The sequence below is a fragment of the Pseudorca crassidens genome, chromosome 5 (genome assembly GCF_039906515.1).
Source record: "Pseudorca crassidens isolate mPseCra1 chromosome 5, mPseCra1.hap1, whole genome shotgun sequence".
In the NCBI taxonomy this organism is placed as follows: Eukaryota; Metazoa; Chordata; class Mammalia; order Artiodactyla; family Delphinidae; genus Pseudorca; species Pseudorca crassidens.
Genome location: NC_090300.1, coordinates 76,487,801 through 76,509,071, shown reverse-complemented (window position 1 = coordinate 76,509,071; position 21,271 = coordinate 76,487,801). Strand labels below are relative to the sequence as shown.

The window sequence follows — 21,271 nt, the reverse complement described above, 5'->3', positions numbered from 1 at the left end:
TTGTGGTTTTGATTTGCATTTCCCTAATGACCAATCTGGTTGAGCATCTTTTCATCTGCTTATTGGCCATTTGTATATTTTCTTCTGCCATTGTTACCATTGTTGTCCACTTAAGTCCTTTGCCCATTTAAAGTTTTTTTTAATTAAATTCTTTATATATTCTGGATATTACATGCTTATCAGATATATGATATATAAATAATTTTTCCCATTCTGTAAGTAGTCTTTTTATTTTCTTGATAATGTCATTTGATGCATAAAAGTTTTAATTTTTTTTTATTGAAGTATAGTTAATTTACAATGTTATGTTTCAAGTATACAGCAAAGTGATTCAGTTATACATATATATATATATTCTTTTTCAGATTCCTTTCCATTATAGGTTATTACAAGATAGTATAGTTTTCTTCACTATACAGTAGGTCCTTATTGTTTACCTATTTTATATATAGTAGAGTGTATTATGTTAATCCCAAACTGCTATCCTCCCTCTCCCCACCCCCATTATCCCCTTTGGTAACCAGAAGTTTGTGTTCTGTGTCTGTGAGTCTATTTCTGTTTTGTTAATAAGTTCATTTGTATCATTTTTTTAGATTCCACATATAAGTGATATCCTATGATATTTGTCTTTCTCTGTTTTACTTCACTTAATAATCTCTAGGTCCATCCATGTTGCTGCAAATGGCATTATTTCATTCTTTTTAGTGGCTGAGTAGTATTCTGTTGTGTGTGTGTGCATATATATATATATACACACACGCACACACACACACACACACACACCCCCCACATCTTCTTTATTCATTTCTCTGTTAATGGATATTTAGGTTGCTTCCATGTCTTGGCTATTGTAAATAGTGCTGATATGAACATTGGGGTGCATATATCTTTTCAAATCAGAGTTTTCTCCAGAAATATGCCCAGAAGGGGGATTTCTGGATCATATGGCAACTCTATTTTTAGTTTTTTAAGGAAACTCCATGCTGTTCTCGATAATGACTGCACCAATTTATATTCCCACCAACAGTGTAGGAGGGTTTCTTTTTCTCCACATCCTCTCCAGCATTTATTATTTGTAGACTTTTTGATGGTGCCCATTCTGACCACAGTGAGGTGATACCTCATTTGTAGTTTTGATTTGTATTTCACAGTAATTAGCAGTGTTGAGCATCTTTTCATGTGCCTCTTGACCATCTGTATGTCTTCTTTGGAGAAATGTCTAGGTCTTCTGCCCATTTTTTTTTACTGGGTTGTTTGTTTTTTTTGATATTGAGCTGTTTGTATAGTTTGGAAATTAATCCCTTGTTGGTCACAATATTTGCAAATATTTTCTCCTATTCAGTAGGTTGTCTTTTCATTTTGCCTCCTTGGGTAGGTTTATTCCTAGGTACTTTATTCTTTTTCGATGTGATGGTAAATGGGATTGTTTTCTTAATTTCTCTTTCTGATATTTGGTTGTTAGTGTATAGAAATGCAACAGATTTCTGTATGTTAATTTTGTATCCTGCAACTTTACTGAATTCATTGATGAGCTCTATTAGTTTTCTGGTAACATCTTCAGGATTTTCTATATAGAGCATCATGTCATCTGCAAACAGTGACAATTTTACTTCTTCTTTTCCAACTTGGATTCCTTTTATTTCTTTTCCTTCTCTAATTGCTGTGGCTAGGACTTCCAAAATTATGTTGAATAAAAGTGGCGAGAGTGGACATCCTTGTCTTTTTGTGATCTTAGAGGAAATGCTTTCAGCTTTTCATCATTGAGTATGATGTTAGCTGTAGGTTTGTCATATATGACCTTTATTATGTTGAGGTAGGTTCCCTCTATGCCCACTTTCTGAAGAGTTTTTATCATAAATGGATGCTGAATTTTATCAAAAGCTTTTTCTGCATCTATTGAAATGATCATATGGTTTTTATTCCTCAATTTGTTAATGTGGTGTATCACACTGATTGATTTGCAGATATTGAAAAGTCCTTGCATCCCTGGAATAAATCCCACTTGTTCATGGTGTATGATCCTTTTAATGTATTGTTGGATTCAGTTTGCTGGTATTTTGTTGAGGATTTTTACATTGTGTTCATCAGTGATATTGGCCTATACTTTTCTTTTTTGGTATCTTTGTCTGATTTTGGTATCAGGGTGACTGTGGCCTCATAGAATGAGTTTGGGAGTGTTCCTTCCTCTGCAGTAGTTTGGAATAGTTTCAGAAGGATAGGTGTTAACTCTTCTTTAAATGTTCGGTAGAATTTACCTGTGAAACCATGTTCTGGACTTTTACTTCTTGGGAATTTTTAAATTACTGATTCAATTTAAGTACTGGTAGTTGGTCTGTTCATATATTCTATTTCCTCCTGGTTCAGTCTTGGGAGAGTGTACCTTTCTAAGAAGTTGTCCATTTCTTCTAGGTTGTCCATTTTATTGGTATATAATTGCTCATAGTATTCTCCCTATGATCCTTTGTATTTCTGTGGCGTCGGTTGTAACTTCTCCTTTTTCATTTCTGATTTTATTGATTTGGGCCCTCTCCCTTCTTTTCTTGATGAGTCTGGCTAAAGGTTTATCAGTTTTGTTTATCTTTTCTGAGAACCAGCTTTTAGTTTCACTGATCTTTCTATTGTTTTTTTAGTCTCTATTTCATTTATTTCTGCTGTGATCTTTGTGATTTCTTTTCTTTTACTAAGTTTGGATTTTGTTTGTTCTTCTTTCTCTAGTTGCTTTTTACGTAAGATTAAGTTGTTTGTTTGAGATTTTTCTTGTTTCCTGAAGTAGAATTGTATTGCTATAAACTTCCCTCTTAGAACTGCTTTTGCTGCATCCCATAGGTTTTGGATAGTTGGTTCTTTTTTTGCTTTCATTAGTCTCCAGGCGTTTTAAAATTTCCTCTTTGATTCCTTCAGTGATCCATTGGTTGTTTAGTAGCATATTGTTTAGCCTCCATGTGTGTGTGTGTTTTTTTGCAGTTTTTCTTCTTGTAGTTGATTTCTAGCCTCACAGCCTTGTGGTCAGAAAAGATATTTGATATGATTTCAATTTTCTTAAATTTACTGAGGCTTGCTACATGGCCCAGCATGTGATCTGTTTTGGAGAATGTTCCATGTGCCCTTGAAAAGAATGTGTTCTGCAGCTTTTGGATGGAATGCTCTATAAATATCAATTAAGTCTGTCTGGTCTATATGTCATTTAAGTCCTGTATTTCTTCATTGATTTTCTGTCTAGATAATCTGTCCATTGATGTAAGTGGGGTGTTAAAGTCCCCCACTATTATTGTGTTAATGTCAGTTTCTCCTTTTGTGTCTGTTAACATTTGCCTTATGTATTGAGGTGCTCCTATGTTGGGTGCATATATATTTACAATTATATCTTCTTCTTGGATTGATCCTTTGATCATTATGTAGTGTCCTTCTCTGTCTCTTGTAACAGTCTTTATTTTAAAGTCTATTTTGTCTGTTATAAGTATTGCTACTCCAGCTTTCTTTTGATTTCCATTTGCGTGGAATACCTTTTTCCATCCCCTTACTTTCAGTCTGTATGTGTCTCCAGATCTGAAGTGAGTCTCTTGTAGGCAGCAAATACACGGGTCTTATTTTTGTATCCATTCAGCTAGTCTCTGTCTTTTGGTAGGAGCATTTAGTCCATTTACATTTAAGGTGATGATGACCAATATATTTGTTTCTATTGCTGTTTTCTTAATTGTTTTGGATTTGTTTTTATAGGTCTTTTTTCTCCTTTCTTCTTTTGTTTTGTCTTATGATTTGATGACTTCTCTTCTAACAACACTGTTACGTTTGTATTCCTTTTTCTTCTTTGTGTGTATATCTATTATAGATTTTTGTTTTGCAGTTACCATGAGGTTTTTGTATAGGAGTCTATATTTATACATGCTTGTTTTAAGTTGCTGATCTCTTAATTTCAAACACATTTTAAATAACCTGCATTTGTACCCTCCTCCCCTCACGATCACTGTTTTTTTTGTTGTTTTGTTTTTAAAATTTATTTATTTATTTATTTATTCACTTATTTGTTTGTTTGTTTGTTTCTTTCTTTATTGCCATGTTGGGTCTTTGTTTCTGTGCAAGGGCTTTCTCTAGTTGCGGCGAGCGGGCACCACTCTTCATCATGGTGCGCGGGCCTCTCACTGTTGCAGCCTCTTGTTGCAGAGTACAAGCTCCAGATGCGCAGGCTCAGTAGTTGTGGCTCATGGGCCTAGTTGCTCCGCGGCATGTGGGATCTTGTCCCAGACCAGGGCTCGAACCCATGTCCCCTGCATTGGCAGGCAGATTCTCAGCCCCTGCGGCACCAGGGAAGCCCCACTGTTTTTGATATTATATTCTGCATCAAATTGTTTTCTATATCCCTTAACTGCTTATTGTGTATACAAATGATTTTACTACTTTTGTCTTTTAACCTTACTACTAGCTTTGTTTGTGGATGATTTCCTACCTTTATTGTATGTTTGCCTTTACCAGTGAACTTTTCCATTTTGTGATTTTCTTGTTTCTAGTTGTGGCCTTTTCTGCCTAGAGAAGTTCCTTTAGCATTTGTTGTAAAGCTGGTTTGGTGGTGCTGAATTCTTTCAGCTTTTGCTTGTCTGTAAAGCTTTTGACCTCTCCATCAAATCTGAATGAGAGCCTTGCTGGGTAGATTATTCTTGGTTTTTCTCTTTCATCACTTTAAGTGTATCTTGCCACTCCCTTCTGGCCTGTAGAGTTTTGCTGAAAAATTAGCTGATAACTTTATGGGAGTCCCCTTGTATGTTATTTGTTGCTTTTCCCTTGTTGCTTTTAATATTCTCTCTTATCTTTAATTTTTGTCATTTTGATTACAGTGTGTTGTGGTGTATTCCTCTATGGGTTAATTCTGTATGGGACTCTCTGCACTTCCTGGACTTGGATGACTATTTCCATCCCCAGATTAGGGAAGTTTTCAGCTATTGTCTCTTCAAATATGTTTTTAGGCCCTTCCTCTCTTCTCCTTTTGGGACCCCTATCAAGTGAATATTAGCACGCTTGATGTTGTCCCAGAGGTCTGCTAAACTGTCCTTATTTCTTTTCATTCTTTTTTCTTTTTTCTGTTCAGGGACAGTGATTTCCACTATTTTGTCTTCCAGCTCAGTGATCCATCCTTCTGCCTCAGTTAGTCTACTATTCATTCCTTCTAGTGTATTTTTCATTTCAGTTATTGTATTCTTTAATTCTGTTTGGCTGTTCTTTATATATTCTAATTCTTTGTTAAAAACTTCTAATTTCTCACTCTGTGCATCCCTTATCCTAAGTTCTTTGATCATCTTTATGGTTGTTATTCTGAACAAGATCTTTCTTGGTTAGATTGCCTATCTTCCTTCACTTTGTTTTTCTGGAGTTTTATCTTGTTCCTTTGTCTGAAACATATTCCTCTGTCACCTAATTTTTTGTAAATTGCTATTTGTATTTTTATGGATGTGGTAGGTTCGTTAAGTTTCTTGACCTTGGAAAAGTGGCCCTCTGTAGGAGACGTCCTATGTGTCCCAGCAGTGCACTCCCCTCTTGTCACAAGGGCTAGGGGCCAGCTGGTCCAGGGTAGTGTCTGGCCTGTGTTTGTGGACTTGGTCCACATGCTGCTGGACTGTAATTTTCTTGCTTCTGTTGTCTGCCCCCTGGTGGGTGAGACTGGTCTAGAGGCTTCTGCAAGCTTCCTGACAGGAGAGGCCGGTGCCTGCCTCCTGGTGGGTGGGGCTGGGTATTCATCTTCTGGTGGGCAGGGCCATTCTAGGGGTGTGTCTAGAGGCTGCTGTGGGCTCAGGAAGTCTTTAGATAGCCTGTCTGCTGATGAATGGGGCTGTGTCCTTGCTCAGTTTTTTGTTTGGCCAGAGGTGTCCCAGCAACTGGAGCCTACAGGCTTTTAGGTGGGGCCAGGTCTCTGTGCCAAAATGTCAGCCTCCAGGAGAGCTCACGCAGATGAATATTCCCTGATACATCTGCCAGCAGTGTTTGTGTCCCCAGGGTGGACCACAGTCACCCAGGAGCCTCCCTAGGAGACCCTCCAAGACCAGAATTAGGTCTGGCCCAGGCTCCTATCAAATTACTGCTTTTGCCCTTGGTCCTGGTATACCTGAGATTTTGTGTGTGCTCTTTAAGAGTGAAGTCTCTATTTCCCCCAGTCCTGTGGAGCTTCTGCAGTCAAGCCCCACTGACCTTCAAGGCCAAATGCTCTGGGGGCTCTCCTTCCTGGTGCCAGACCTCTAGGCTGGGGGCCTGATGTGGGGCTCAGCATTCTCACTCTTATGCGAGAACATCTGTAATTTAATTCTCTAGTTTGTGGGTGTCCTACCCGGGGGGTATGGGATTTGATTATATCACAGGTGCACCCCTCCTACCAGTCTTGTTGTGGTTCTGTCTGTATGTCTTTAGTTGTAGAGAATCTTTTCTGGTAGGTTTCAGTCTTTTTCAATGATGGTTGTTCTGCAGATTGTTGTGATTTTGGTGTGTTCGTGAGAGGAGGTGATCTTAGGGTTCTTCTACTCTACCATCTTGGCCACTCTCTAAAAGTTTTAATTTTGGGACTTCCCTGGTGGCACAGTGGTTAAGAATCCACCTGCCAGTGCAGGGGACACAGGTTTGATCCCTGGTCCAGGAAGATCCCACATGCCATGAAGCAACTAAGCCCATGCATCACAACTACTGAGCCTGCGCTCTAGAGCCTGCAAACCACAACTACTGAGCCCATATGCCACAACTACTGAAGCCTGTGCGCCTAGAGCCCGTGCTCCGCAACAAGAGAAGCCACCGCAATGAGAAGCCCACGCACTGCTATGAAGAGTAGCCCCTGCTCGCCGCAACTAGAGAAAGCCTGCGTGTAGCAACAAAGACCCAACACAGCCAAAAATAAATAAATAAAAATAAATAGAAGTTTTAATTTTGATGAAATCCAATTTATCTTTTTTTTTCTGTTCCTCCTGCTTTTGGGGTCATATCCAAGAATCCACTGCTAAATTCCAGATCATGCAGATTAATCCCTTTGTTTTCTTCTAATATTTTTATGATTTTAGCTCTAATATTTTGCACCAATTTGTTTTTAATGACCTCTTATTAATTTTCTTTTTGCCTTCTATTGAATTTGGATGCTAGTGTAGAGTATATTTGATTTCTTTTTAAATCAGGGACCTTTGGGATTCAAACTTCTTAAAAAGTGTAATATAATGAGAATTAAATTTTTTTAAGTTACTGATTTTAAATTAACATAACAGGTTAAATTTTTTTGTAATATAGTATCCTTTGTAGTAATCCTGTTTCTTATATTTTCTTTAAATCAGTAAGTCTTATATTATTGCTTTATAGAAGAATATTTTGCTTTTTGTTATAGTTTTATATGTGAAAAGTTATGAGTAAGATAAACTTCTGGTAAATAAATAGTTTAAATGTATGTTGAAATCTGTCCTGTCAAGAAAACTTAAGTTCAGAGTATTTTATAAATCATTCTCTTAGAGTAAATTGAGTCTTTAAAAATGAGGTTTGTTTGAAGCAAGGTATATAAGTATAGTTTGCTTCAAGAGGATAGCGGTTGGTCTTTTTAGTGCTAGTGCTATTAATGTGCAGCTGGTTTCCTGAACTAATTCCAATAATGTGGTTTTTTTTTTCCTTTTCTAAAATTGAAAGCAATCGATATTTCTTAATTTTAACATTGTAAAAAGAGCATAGAATTTAGATAGAAACAACTTTGAGTTTAGGCTTCACTGTTATTAGCTGTATAATTTTGGTCAGTTTATTTAATCACTTTCATTTTTCATTTTACTGTTCTATAAAAGGGGAATAGTAGAATTTGCGATACCAACGTGTAAGGGTGTTGTGATGAGGAACAAAATATGTGCAGCTAGATCCTGGGGAGTGATACTTCTTCCTTTACTATATTGGTTGGTATCCGTTCGGGAAAACGGAAACCACATACGGTATTTCTTATAGAAGGGTTTTAATATAGTGAATTGGTTACAAAGTGTTGGAAGGGTTGTAGGAATGCAAAAAGCCACAGTGAAAAAATAAAAAAAGCCTAGAGATTAGTCAAAGTAGGAAGGAGCTACTGTCCTTAGGGGTTGCAGGAGCAAGGGTGGAAGTGGTGGTGCTAGAGCCCCTAAGTACTGCACTCTTGAGAACACTGCCATTGTTGCCGAGCCAGGAAGTCAGGGGTTGCCTGCTTGCTGTGGCTGCAAGAGCCTCGGAGCCTGCAGTCCCATTGACACCCTCAGATTGGTCACTGACGCTGCCGAAATTTGGAGTAGCTCAGTTGCTCACTAATGGCTGTGTCAGAACAGAAGCAGAAAAAGAAAGTGGCTTCTCCTTATCTCCTGCCTCTTAATCTAACATCAGATCCTATTTGCAGAACCTAACCTCTTGGCTTGCAGCGGGGTTGGGAAATGTGCTTTGCAGATTTCTAGCTCCTGGCAACATAGAGGAGGAGATTATGGAAGGGTGATGTAGTGGTGAAAGCCAGTAAACAACTGGCACACCAACCATAAAGGCTATAATTTTGAAAACAGTTTTAGTAAGCAAATTATTGTGCAGTCTTAGCAATTTTCATCCTTGAAACCTCTTTCTGTGACTTTTCTTTTTCCCCCCATACTCCATATCCCACACATTAACAAAATATACCCCAGATCCTATAATAAATAGTTGCTCTGTCACCTCCAAGTCTAAACTACTACCATCTTTTGTTTAGGATTATATAACTTGTATCTCTGCTTCTTTACTTGCCCTTCTAAATATAGTGAGTTATGTATACAGCAGCCAGAATGAACTTTTAAAAATATAAATTAATTCACAGTACTCTCCTGTTCTAGTTCCCTGTTACACTCAGAATAAAATCCTAACCAAGCCCTATATGAAGAGGCTCCTGCTGATAACTTTCTGATCTCATCTCTCTTCTCTGTCCAGTTGTAGCCTCTTGGGCTCTTTGTTCTTCTTTGAACATGCCAAAGTAATTCTCATGTTACAGCCTTTGTACTTGCAGTCTGTTTGGTGTGGCATGTTCCTCCTCTACGTTTATGTGCGACTGTTTCCTTACCATATTGCTTTTCTTTCTATAGGTCTCCCTCACTTTAATAGATCACTGCCTCTACGAGAAGCCTTCCTTGACCACCATATGGTTACTGTCTATCAATTTACCCTGCCTTTTGCGTGCGCACACACATACCATGTATATTCTTAAATATGTGTACTCATTTTATTGTCTGTTCCTCTCTAAGTTTTATGACTGTAGGCACTTTGTTGTATTCATCTCTGCTACTACCACCTAGAAGAGTCCTTGGCAGGAAGGAGTTACTCATGGCAGGATTGAGGACACTGAGATTATGACAACGCTTGTAATGTTTTTTTAGTCATTAAATGAATAAAGATGTGTTAAATCAGTGAAAATTCAGTGAACAAATAGAAGTATTTAATATTCTTTAGAAATGCTTAATATGCTTTAGAAAGATAATTTGCAAACTAAGAGGAGATCACTATTTGTCTGCCTGTCTGCCTAGAGGTCTAAATGCTATAGGTTGGTGATCTTGCGTGTGTTTACATGTATACTTATATATATGTATATAGGAGAGCTCTGATACTACACCCAGATGTCTAGTGCCTTTCTAATTTTATTCCCATATTCCTTTTTACAGCATCTCAGAAATTTTTCTACTAATAACTATAGGTATGAAATTGTGAGACCGTAGTTTACTTTCTTTTAATTTTCTTGCCTTTTATATAGTTGCTATGCTCTGTGCTTTACCTGGCCTTTTTGTTTCTTGTTAACAAATACTTTTCCCTTAGTTTTTTCAGTAGGAGTGACCTCTTTGTACTTGAATCACAATCTTTATTTTTTATTATTATTATTATTATTTTTTTTTTGCTGTACACGGGCCTCTCACTGTTGCGGCCTCTCCCGTTGTGGAGCACAGGCTCCGAACGCGCAGGCTCAGCGGCCGTGGCTCACGGGCCCAGCCGCTCCGCGGCATGTGGGATCTTCCCAGACCGGGGTACGAACCCGTGTCCCCTGCATCGGCAGGCGGACTCTCAACCACTGCGCCACCAGGGAAGGCCGAATCACAATCTTTATATTTGTGGCAAAGGTTCTTCCCGCATCGTAACGCTGTATACTTTAACTAGATTAAAGATAGGGATGACACATATCTTGTTTACTGTTATATCCTTAGTACTTGCATAATTCTTACCTTGGGGAAGTCATTTAATTTTTCTAAGCTTTGCATTCCACCTCTGTAAAATGAAGGAGCTTTTACTAGATGACTTTTAATTATAAAGTATTAATTATTATAAGATTTAAATATGATCTCAGAGTCACTTGTTAAAAATGTGGGAAAGCCTAGTTGTATAAAATGCTTTATTTTAGTAGCATTCTGTTCAGTGAAATTTTAATTACATAGCATTATAGGATAAAGGAGACTTTATAGGATAAGACAAACTGCTTTCTAAAAGGTAATAAACACTGGAATCTGCTTTATATTCTATAGCAAAGCTCATAACACTTAAGTCTTGGTGTATCACTTTGTATCAGGATAAAAGGCTAGGTGTTACAGAGATGATATTTATGAATAACTTTGTGGGCTTAAATAAATGTGTGAAATAATGTAACCATTTGGGTTTTTAGCCAAGTAAGATTAAACATAGATTGGGTTTAGATTATCCAGTCATTTAAAAAATAAATTATTTGGATTCTTTTGTGATTTATTTTCTCTGTAAAAATGGATAGTACTGTTCCTTATTCCTTATAGAATGAGAACTTCCTAGGGTTGCTCTTTAACTCATATGTTTTTTATAAGGTGCCAACTCATAACTTTTCCAGAGCAGGTCATATATGCTACATTCTACTATGTACTACAGTTGATTTGACTACTTTGTTTTCCTGGAACTTAGAGCTCTGTTTCTGTAACGTCGCTGATGACTCTTTTGGATTCTAATTTGCTGTTAGTATGAGGAAATTGGAATATTATTTTGATTATTTGCTGAATGAAGTTTTGAAGTTGAATTGCTGCATAAAATTCTGTGAAAATATATGACCCTTTTTGTTTTGTTTTTTTGTGAGTTTGGTTTTCCATATTACAGCTGTCTACTCATTCGCTCAACAAATGGTTTTAGGTAGTGAGAATATAGTAGTTCAGTGCTTCCCAACAGTTCTCATCTCATGGCACAGGTAGAAACTGATGGTTGTATTTGTATGAGACACTGGAGAAAACTTCTAGGGGACATAAGGTGTCATGTCCTGTCTGGGTGTTGGTGAAAAATGTTTAGATTTCCTTTTTATGGAATTACATTAAATAATTAATAAATATTTAATAAATAATTTATTTTTATAGAATTATGTTAAAATAAAACCTAAAGTGTTAGGAAAGATATTACATATTGAATGTGTATAACACTTCCATATATTTAAAATATATATACATATATATTTTAACATCTTTATTGGAGTATAATTGCTTTACAATGGTGTGTTAGTTTCTGCTTTATAACAAAGTGAATCAGTTATACATATACATATGTTCCCATATCTCTTCCCTCTTGCGTCTCCCTCCCTCCCACCCTCCCTATCCCACTCCTCTAGGTGGTCACAAAGCACCAAGCTGATCTCCCTGTGCTATGCGGCTGCTTCCCCCTAGCTATCTGTTTTACGTTTGGTAGTGTATATATGTCCATGCCACTCTCTCACTTTGTCACAGCTTACGCTTCCCCCTCCCCATATCCTCAAGTCCATTCTCTAGTAGGTCTGTGTCTTTATTCCCGTCTTAACCCTAGGTTCTTCATGACCTTTTTTTTTTTTCTCTTAGATTCCATATATATGTGTTAGCATATGGTATTTGTTTTTCTCTTTCTGACTGACTTCACTCTGTATGACAGACTCTAGGTCCATCCACCTCACTACAAATAACTCAGTTTCGTTTCTTTTTATGGCTGAGTAATATTCCATTGTGTATATGTGCCACATCTTCTTTATCCATTCATCCAATGATGGACACTTAGGTTGCTTCCATCTCCTGGCTGTTGTAAATAGAGCTGCAATGAACATTTTGGTACATGACTCTTTTTGAATTATGGTTTTTCTCAGGGTATATGCCCAGTAGTGGGATTGCTGGGTCGTATGGTAGTTCTATTTGTAGTTTTTTTTAAAGAACCTCCATACTGTTCTCCCTAGTGGCTGTATCAATTTACATTCCCACCAGCAGTGCAAGAGTGTTCCCATTTCTCCACACCCTCTCTAGCATTTATTGTTTCTAGATTTTTTGATGATGGCCATTCTGACCAGTGTGAGATGATACCTCATTGTAGTTTTGATTTGCATTTCTCTAATGATTAATGATGTTGAGCATTCTTTTATGTGTTTGTTGGCAATCTGTATATCTTCTTTGGAGAAATGTCTATTTAGGTCTTCAGCCCATTTTTGGATTGGGTTGCTTGTTTTTTTGTTATTGAGCTGTATGAGCTGCTTGTAAATTTTGGAGATTAATCCTTTGTCTGTTGCTTCATTTGCAAATATTTTATCCCATTCTGAGGGTTGTCTTTTGGTCTTGTTTATGGTTTCCCTTGCTGTGCAAAAGCTTTTAATAAGTTTCATTAGGTCCCATTTGTTTATTTTTGTTTTTATCCCCATTTCTCTAGGAGGTGGGTCAAAAAGGATCTTGCTGTGATTTATGTCACAGAGTGTTCTGCCTATGTTTTTCTCTAAGAGTTTGATAGTTTCTGGCCTTACATTTAGGTCTTTAATCCATTTTGAGCTTATTTTTGTTTATGGTGTTAGGGAGTGTTCTAATTTCATACTTTTACATGTACGTGTCCAGTTTTCCCAGCACCGCTTTTTGAAGAGGCTGTCTTTTCTCCACTGTATATTCTTGCCTCCTTTATCAAAGATAAGGTGACCATATGTGAGCGAGTTTATCTCTGGGCTTTCTCTCCTGTTCCATTGATCTATCTTTCTGTTTTTGTGCCAGTACCATACTGTCTTGATTACTGTAGCTTTGTAGTATAGTCTGAAGTCAGGGAGCCTGATTCCTCCAGCTCGATTTTTTGTTCTCAAGATTGCTTTGGCTATTCGGGGTTTTTTGTGTTTCCATAAAAATTGTGAAATTTTTTGTTCTAGTTCTGTGAAAAATGCCAGTGGTAGTTTGATAGGGATTGCATTGAATCTGTAGATTGCTTTGGGTAGTAGCGTCATTTTCACAATGTTGATTCTTCCAATCGAACAACATGGTATATCTCTCCATCTATTTGTATAATCTTTAATTTCTGTCATCAATGTCTTATAATTTTCTATATACAGGTCTTTTGTCTCCTTAGGTAGGCTTATTCCTAGATATTTTATTCTTTTTGTTGCAGTGGTAAATGGGAGTGTTTTCTTAATTTCACTTTCAGATTTTTCATCATTAGTGTATAGGAATGCCAGAGATTTCTGTGCATTAATTTTGTATCCTGCTACTTTACCAAATTCATTGATTAGCTCTAGTAGTTTTCTGGTAGCATCTTTGGGATTCACTGTGTATAGTATCCTGTCATTTGAAAAGTGACACTTTTACTTTTTCTTTTCCAATTTGTATTCCTTCTATTTCTTTTTCTTCTCTCTGTGTGTATAACACTTCCATATATTTAAAAAATATTTTAATGAGAAACTTGAACTGGCTTCCCTGAACATAACTTAAAAAAAAAACAATCTTATGCATGAAATGATTTCAAGCAATTCCTGATCAAGATTTAAAAATTGATGATCTTTTCAAATTCTTGGCCATTGTCATTGATGAGAACTTTGTCTTCATAGGTAGACATATTAGTGAAAGGCAGATGAGCACTTATTGCCCTTTCCTCCTGATTGACAGGAACTCTTTTATCACTTGTAATTAGAATTTAAATAATTACATATCTTTAAATTATACCTTAAAGGAGCAATCATTCATTAAGTGGGGCTGCTCTTCCTTTTCTTTCATTGACACATGTAATGCTTAAATTTTCTGTGATAAATTGAATGGATTTTGAATAAAATAATGATGAAGCTTTTCTGTAGGTATACGTAGAAGTTGCTCTACTTACTAAACCCCATTTACCCACTTTTTTTTTTTTTTTTTTTTTTTTGCGGTACACGGGCCTGTCACTATTGTGGCCTCTCCCGTTGCGGAGCACAGGCTCCGGACGCACAGGCTCAGCGGCCATGGCTCACGAGCCCAGCCGCTCCGCGGCATGTGGGATCCTCCCAGACCGGGGCACGAACCCGCATCCCCTGCATCGGCAGGCGGACTCTCAACCATTGCGCCACCAGGGAAGCCCCCCATTTACTCACTTTTAATAATTCTATTTTTGGATTCAGATTATAGCAGTGACTCCCTAGTGACTCATTCTTAGCCTCTTGTTTCCAACACTTTGAATCCATAAAGATTGTTGGTACATGTTAATTGTCAAAAATATCAAGGATTGTTTGAAATAAGATCATCAGATTTAGAACACCAGTTAACTAAGCCACCTTTTAAAGTCAATAACTAGCACTAAACACATCTGCAAGTTGAAAGTTGTTCCTCCTTAAACTTTTTGAATTCTACTTTTAAATCATAAACTTAGGCAAAACTCTTCCTTTGGACAGCTAGTACACTGTTGTATGAAAACAGTAGAAAGTGATATTCCTTGTTTAAAATTTTTTTGGCCACGCTGCACAGCATGCAGGATTTTAGTTCCCCGAACAGGGATAGAACCCGTGCCCCCTGCATTGGAAGCCTGGAGTCTTAACCACTGGACAGCCAGGGAAGTCCCCAGAGCATGATATACTTGTCTCACTTCTATACAAAAAGCTGAAAAAAATTGAAATATTTTGAATATTTGTTTAGATTCATGTATCATTTTCATAAAATTTAATTTGGAATTTATATCTACATGTAACCTTTTACATGTAAGAGATCCTTTGTGAAATAATGTACTACTAGATCTTCACAGCTTTCTAAATGAATTCTTAACGTAAATTTACGTCTTGCTGTCTTTGTAGCTGTTCTATCAGTATGCAAAGTTACAGTGTTTCCAAATTTATCCTCTTTGTTTGTTTTAAAGTTTTCTTTTGGCATTTGAGTATTTCATCCCTAGGAATTTGTTTTGGTGCTTAGTAAAACAATCAGTGTTCTTCCAAGATAATCTTCTATTCAGAAATTTTAAGTATTGCTGTTAGTTTGAGTACAGTTATTAACATGTAGAATCATTGGGCAGCAATGAAAACTTTTTGATACAGTTGTCTTCTGGGTTAGTAATTATTGCTGTGTTTATTTGGCATGCCATCAAACGCATCTGTTTGTTAATTCTGTTATTTGAATGCGGCACATTTTCTATTTCCTTTGCTTCTTTGGAAATTACAAAGTTCTGAAATTTTCCTTGTAGGCTGGTATATTATACAGTTTTGCAATTGTATGAGGCATTCTGGCTCTAGCCGTTAATTGAGTAGTAACCTTTTAAGCAGTTTAGTAATCTGATATAGTTATAACTAATGTGATAAAAGAACTTTGTTTCTTATTTTGTGTTTGTAGAAGTTTAAAGTGCAAATCTTTTTCTGTATTAAATGGATATTTTGTGTTGATTTGTGTATGATTTGCTTCTGTAATTGCTTTATTTAATAACTCTTTCATGTAAAAATACATTTTGGTTAAAGAAGAGAATTTTGGAAATGTTGTGTTTGCCTTATGAATGTAATGGCTTTCCAGCACTGTTTGATGAAAAAGTTGTCCATTATGGTGGAAAACGACAACCAGTAAAAAATCAGATCTATTTAAATATGAGATAAAATAGGATATGTTTTAAGGTTCAAAAGTTGATTATGTGTATAATTTTCTGCATTCTTAAAATGTTTTAAAGTAAATTATATTGCAAGATTATAAAATTAGGCATTTAGTAAAGATAGGAAATATTAATTCATTTTAGTTTATTCAACAAATGTTACGCTTATTTATGATCAAAATATCAAAATTTCAAAATGTTTTGAATCTGCAATCCCATTTAAAATGATATAATTATGTGCATTTAATTCCATCTTCAGAAATAAATGTTTTTTAATGATTTAAAATAAAACATAATTAAATTTCATTAAGAGTCAGACTTTGGCTAATTAACATTAAAAGCCAATAATAAATAAATACCAAGAAGTAAGAGCCAAAAAATAACAAAATCAATTGCATTCTAATAGGAATACCTTATAACTAATGATGATGATGCTAAGGAAACAATCATACATACCTTGTTAATAGGAAAAATGTGAAAAATGACAATAGGAGCAAGAATTGTGAAAAATAAGCAAAAGAAAGATGCAATATTTGACAGGGCGTACAAAACAAAGAAGTGATGACAAACAAATTGTGACTAAAATAGCTTTGGATGATTCAAATAGTAATGCCATGTAACTTTTCCCCTGAAATGTCACTATTTTAGTGTGCCATGACCTAAGCATTGAGAACGTTTATAGTAGTAAATTGGTTCCCATTCCCAGAGATTGGATTTATGTCATCTGGAGTGCGGCATTAGAATTTTTAAAATCTCCCCAGGTGATTCTGACATGCAGTAAAATTTGAGGACCATTACTTTCGATCGATGGTTCTCAAATTGTGGTCCCTGGACCAGCAGCATCAGTATCACCTAGGGACTTGTTAGAATAGCAACTTCTTAGAGCCCATCCAGATCTACTAAATCAGAAACTCTGAGGCTGGAAGCCAGCAATATGTGTTTGAACAAGGCTTGCAGGGGATTCTGTTGTATTCTAAAGTTTGTGAACCACTGTTCTAGAGCAGGGGTTGGCAAACTATGGCTTACAGGCCAAATCTAGCCCATCGCCCCCTCCCCTTTTTTTCATATAAATTTTTATTGGAACACAGCTATGCTCATTTGCTTCTGTATTGTCTATGGTTACTTTCGCACGATGGCAGAGATGAGTAGCTGTGGCAGAGACAACATGGCCCACAAGCCTAAAATACCATCTAGCTCTTTACAGAAAAAATGTGCTGACTTCTGCTCTCAAGACTGTTTTTGCCCAATTCCAAGGACTGTATCTGTCATGACATCCACTGAAGGGAGGCCCCTTTTTGCTCTTAGTGAAGGTAATTTAGTGATTTAGATGCCTTGATGAATTCTTCTCAGTGGAGTGCTAGTGGGCTGCAACCCAGACTAGTTAAAATTAGTCTCTGGGAGTAAGAACCAGCAATCAAAGCTCCACAGGTCATCCCATTGTGCAGCCCAGTTTGAGAAACAATGCATTGCTTCTTCCCCCAAACAAGCACTTGGAAATCATGGTAAATGCAGATTTTGATTCTGTAAGTCTGGGGTGGTTCTGGAGATTCTTCATCTCTAACAAGCACGCAAGTGATGTGGATAATGCTGGTTCACATCTGGGGAACCTTAAAAATTCTGATTCCTGATACTTGCCAGTTTTTCTAATTATCTCAGCCTCAGGGTATTTAAAAGTTCCCCAGGTTATAATACTGTACAATTGAGAACCCCTGGTCAGAGCGATTTGTCTCAATCTTGGAGTAACAGAATCACCTAGTGAACTTATTAAAAAATACAGAGGGATTCTGTCCTTCAATAAGCTTGGATCTTTGTATTAATATTTTCTGTTAGCTTTGCAGGTGATTTTGATTCACACCCAAGCCCGTGAAGAACCACTGCCTTAGAGAAATGAAGAAAGGGAGAAAGAAGAAGTTAGATAAATGGATAGGTTAGGACAGGCAGGGGATGTAGAAAAACAGGAACACATAATAAATACTCATTTGCATATTGGGACCTGTTTCTGATAAAAGCAAAGAAGAGTCTTCTTGATTATTATAAGCCTGTAATAAACAGGCCTAATGAGATTAACTAAAAGATTCAATGAATCCACAGTGTCAACAGCCATAACCCTGTGCCTATAGATTCTGGAAAGGACAGGAATGATTCTGTCATGCAGAATCGTCAGAAGAGACTGCTATGGTAGCTCAGTAATATTTAAATGGATCACAAAGACTACAAAATTTTTAGTCTCGGCCAATGGGACCTAAATGGCAAGAACTGAGAATAGTTCAATGCTATCTATGGATGTGTAGCCTATTCTTCTACTAAAGTTCCTAGAGTGTCTGCCATCTGTGTAGTGTATCTCAGCTTTCATCTTTTGCTGAACACAGCTAGATAGTGTTGCTTTAACTGGGTGCAGACATGAATGGGGAATAACCTGAGTGTAAGCCATTGGTTTTAAACAGCCATGATATTTATGCACTCTTACCTCTTAAAAGGTAAGATCCTTTTATAAGTAGCAGATAGGTCAAATGACATTGCTGATTATTTGTCATACATATGTTGCTAGGAATAATGCCATTCATTTCCAAAAATGGAACTGAACCTTTGCTTTTGTGTTGGTCTCCCCCGCCACACACCCCACCCAAGGAACCTGTCACTCTGGCTTTATTATACCATCCCAGGTTTTGTGGTACAGACATGGAAGAGAAGACCTGTATGCACTCAATTCTGAGGATGAAACAAATTTTGTTTTTGGTCTAAAGCCCAGATAAAGTTTTTGGGTGGTTGCTGAGCACTTTGGGTAAGATCTTGATCAGAACCCCCAACTAGTCAGGATAGTAGAACTCTACACAAGGAAAATAGGGAAATGAGGTAAAGGGCAAAAATTTAGGGAAGAGTCTTGCAAAATTCCTTCGTCACCGAATTTCCAGAGACATTGACAAGGCAAAGTCTTAAAGCTTAAGAAATGCTGCGAATTCTCTCTTAGTGGGGAATAGATTAGTGCCCTATTGAGGCAGCTCTTTGCAACAGTTCACCAGAGGAAGAGTTAGCTGTTCGGTAGCTGGATAGCTTGAAACTGGCAAGTGGGAGACTCAGTTGCCTTTGCATTACAACATACTTTTCATTCTAATGGAGGTGTTAAAATAGGTAGGCTAGATTATTGACAATTGCTTGAAATATTTCTCATTCTATCCAAATGTATATAAACTTTAGTTAATGCTATATTTTGGAGAACTTTGTAATGTTTTTGTAGTTTTAAAATAACAATAATAGGCAAAAACCATTGTGTTTCTTTCTCTGGAATATATTGATTTTTTTTTTTTACTGGGGAATGATTGACATAAACTGTATATTAAAGTGTACAATTTGATAAATGTTGACATATGTATACCTCCATAAAACTGTCACCTCAATTAATTTAATGAACATAACAATTATGCCTCAAAATTTTCTTGTGCCACTTTATAATTCCTCCTCTGATTTGCCACCTCCTCATTCCTAGTCAATCACTGATCTGCTGTCTGTCATTACTGATCAGTTTGCATTTTCCAGACCTATATGTAAATGGATTTTTTTTTTGGTCTAATTTCTTTCAGTGTAATGATTTTGAGACTCAATCATGGTCTGTGTAGCAATAGTTTATTCCCTTTTTTTCTATTGCTTAATAGTATTGCATTGTGTAGATATATCACAATTTGTTTATCCATTCACCTGTTGATGGATGTGTTAGTTATCTATTGCTGTATAACTGATTACCCCAAAATATAGTGGCTTAAAGCAACAAACATTTATTATCTCAGTTTCTGGGCCTGGAATTTTTAGAGAGACTTAGCTGAGTGGCTTTGGCTCAGAGTCTTTAATGAGAGAGCTGATAAGATGTGGCCAGGGTTACTGTAATTTGAAGGCTTCACTGGGGTTGAAGGATCCAATTCCAAGATAGGGCCGTGCATATGACTGTTGACTGCAGGCCTCAGTTCCTCACCAAGGAGCCTCTTTACAGGGCTGCTTGAGTGGTTTTTACTGCATGGAATCTGGTTACTCCCAAAACAAATGATACAAGAGTAAGGGCAAAGAGAAAGATGCAATACTATCCATGACTTAGTCTCAGAAGTTACTGTTTGTCACTTCCTCCATATTACTATTTGTTAGAAGTAAGTCTCTATGACCAGCCACTCTCAAGGGGAAAAGAATTAGGCTCCACTTTTGAAGGGAAGAATGTCAAACTATTTGTGGACGTATTTTAAAGACAATACAATGAACATTTGAGTTGTTTCCCAGTTTTGGCTATTACAAATAAAGCTGCTAATAAAAAATATGTGTAAAAGTCTGTATAGATGTATGCTTTTATTTCTTTTGTGTAAATAGCTAGAGGTAGAATGGGTAGTATGTTTAACATTTTACGAAACTACTTATATAGTGAAATCTACAAAAAAATTGCTAAGAAGAATTATGGAAAGAAGAATTTCTTTTATTATTTATTAATGCTTATAATGATGTTAATATTCTTTTATACATTAAATTTCTAAAAGTTTTAAATTTCATTAAAGAAAACCTCCAAAATCTGGAAATTGTTTTCCAAATTTGATTGTATCCTTTTATACAAGCAGTGTATGAGAGTTCTAGTTGTTCCACATGATTGCCAACACTTGGTATGGATACTCTTCTTAATTTTGTTATGGTTTTAATTTGCATTTCCTTAATAACTAATGATCCCAAGAATCTTTTCATGCGTTTATTTGCCACCCTTGTATTTTCCTCAATGAAATGTCAGATCTTTAGCCCATTTTAAAAAGTTGGGCTGTTTATCTTATTATTTAGTTACAAGAGTTCTTTCTATATTCCAGATATGTTGTTTGTCAGATAAGTGTTTTGCAGATATGTATTTTCTCCCAGGCTTTGGCTTATCTTTTTTATTTTTGTAGCAGTATCTTTCGAAGAGCAATAGTTTTTAATTTTGATGAAGTAAATTTATTGATCTTTTTTTCTTTTATAGTTTTCTTTTTGTGTACTATTAAGATATGTTTGCCTAACCCAAGTTCACTGACACTATTCTAGGTTTAGTTTAGATCTGTAGATCCATCCCAAGTTAATTTTCGTTGCATGGTAAGGGTCGAGTTTCATTTTTTGGTCATAAGGATGTCCAGTTGTTTGTTCCAGCATCATTTGCTCAAAAAATTATCTTTTCCCTATTGGCATCTTTTGTTTAAAAAAAAAAAAAGTTGACCGTGTGTATTGGTCATTTCTGGACTCTATTCTGTTTTATTGACCTTTTTTGCCTATCTTTAATACTACAAATGCCTTGATTACTGTAGGTTTCATAATAAGTCTTGAAATCAAGTAGGTTAGATATTTCAACTTTCTTCCTTCTTTTCAAAATTGGTTTGGCTACTCTAGGTCCCTCACATTTCCATATACATTTTAGAATCAAGTTTTAAACTTCTACAAAATGCCTTACTGGGATTTGGAGTGGGATTGCATCAAATCTATATAGATCAATTTGGTGAGAATTGACATCTTACTAATATTGAATCTT

At 36.4% G+C, this 21,271-nt stretch overlaps 1 protein-coding gene across 7 annotated transcripts in view; it reads left to right on the top strand.

The window, feature by feature from the left end:
• The window catches only part of ACAP2 (ArfGAP with coiled-coil, ankyrin repeat and PH domains 2), a 164,605-nt gene that overhangs the window by 74,388 nt on the left and 68,946 nt on the right, over positions 1-21,271 (top strand). The gene's annotated exons all lie outside the window — the stretch shown is intronic.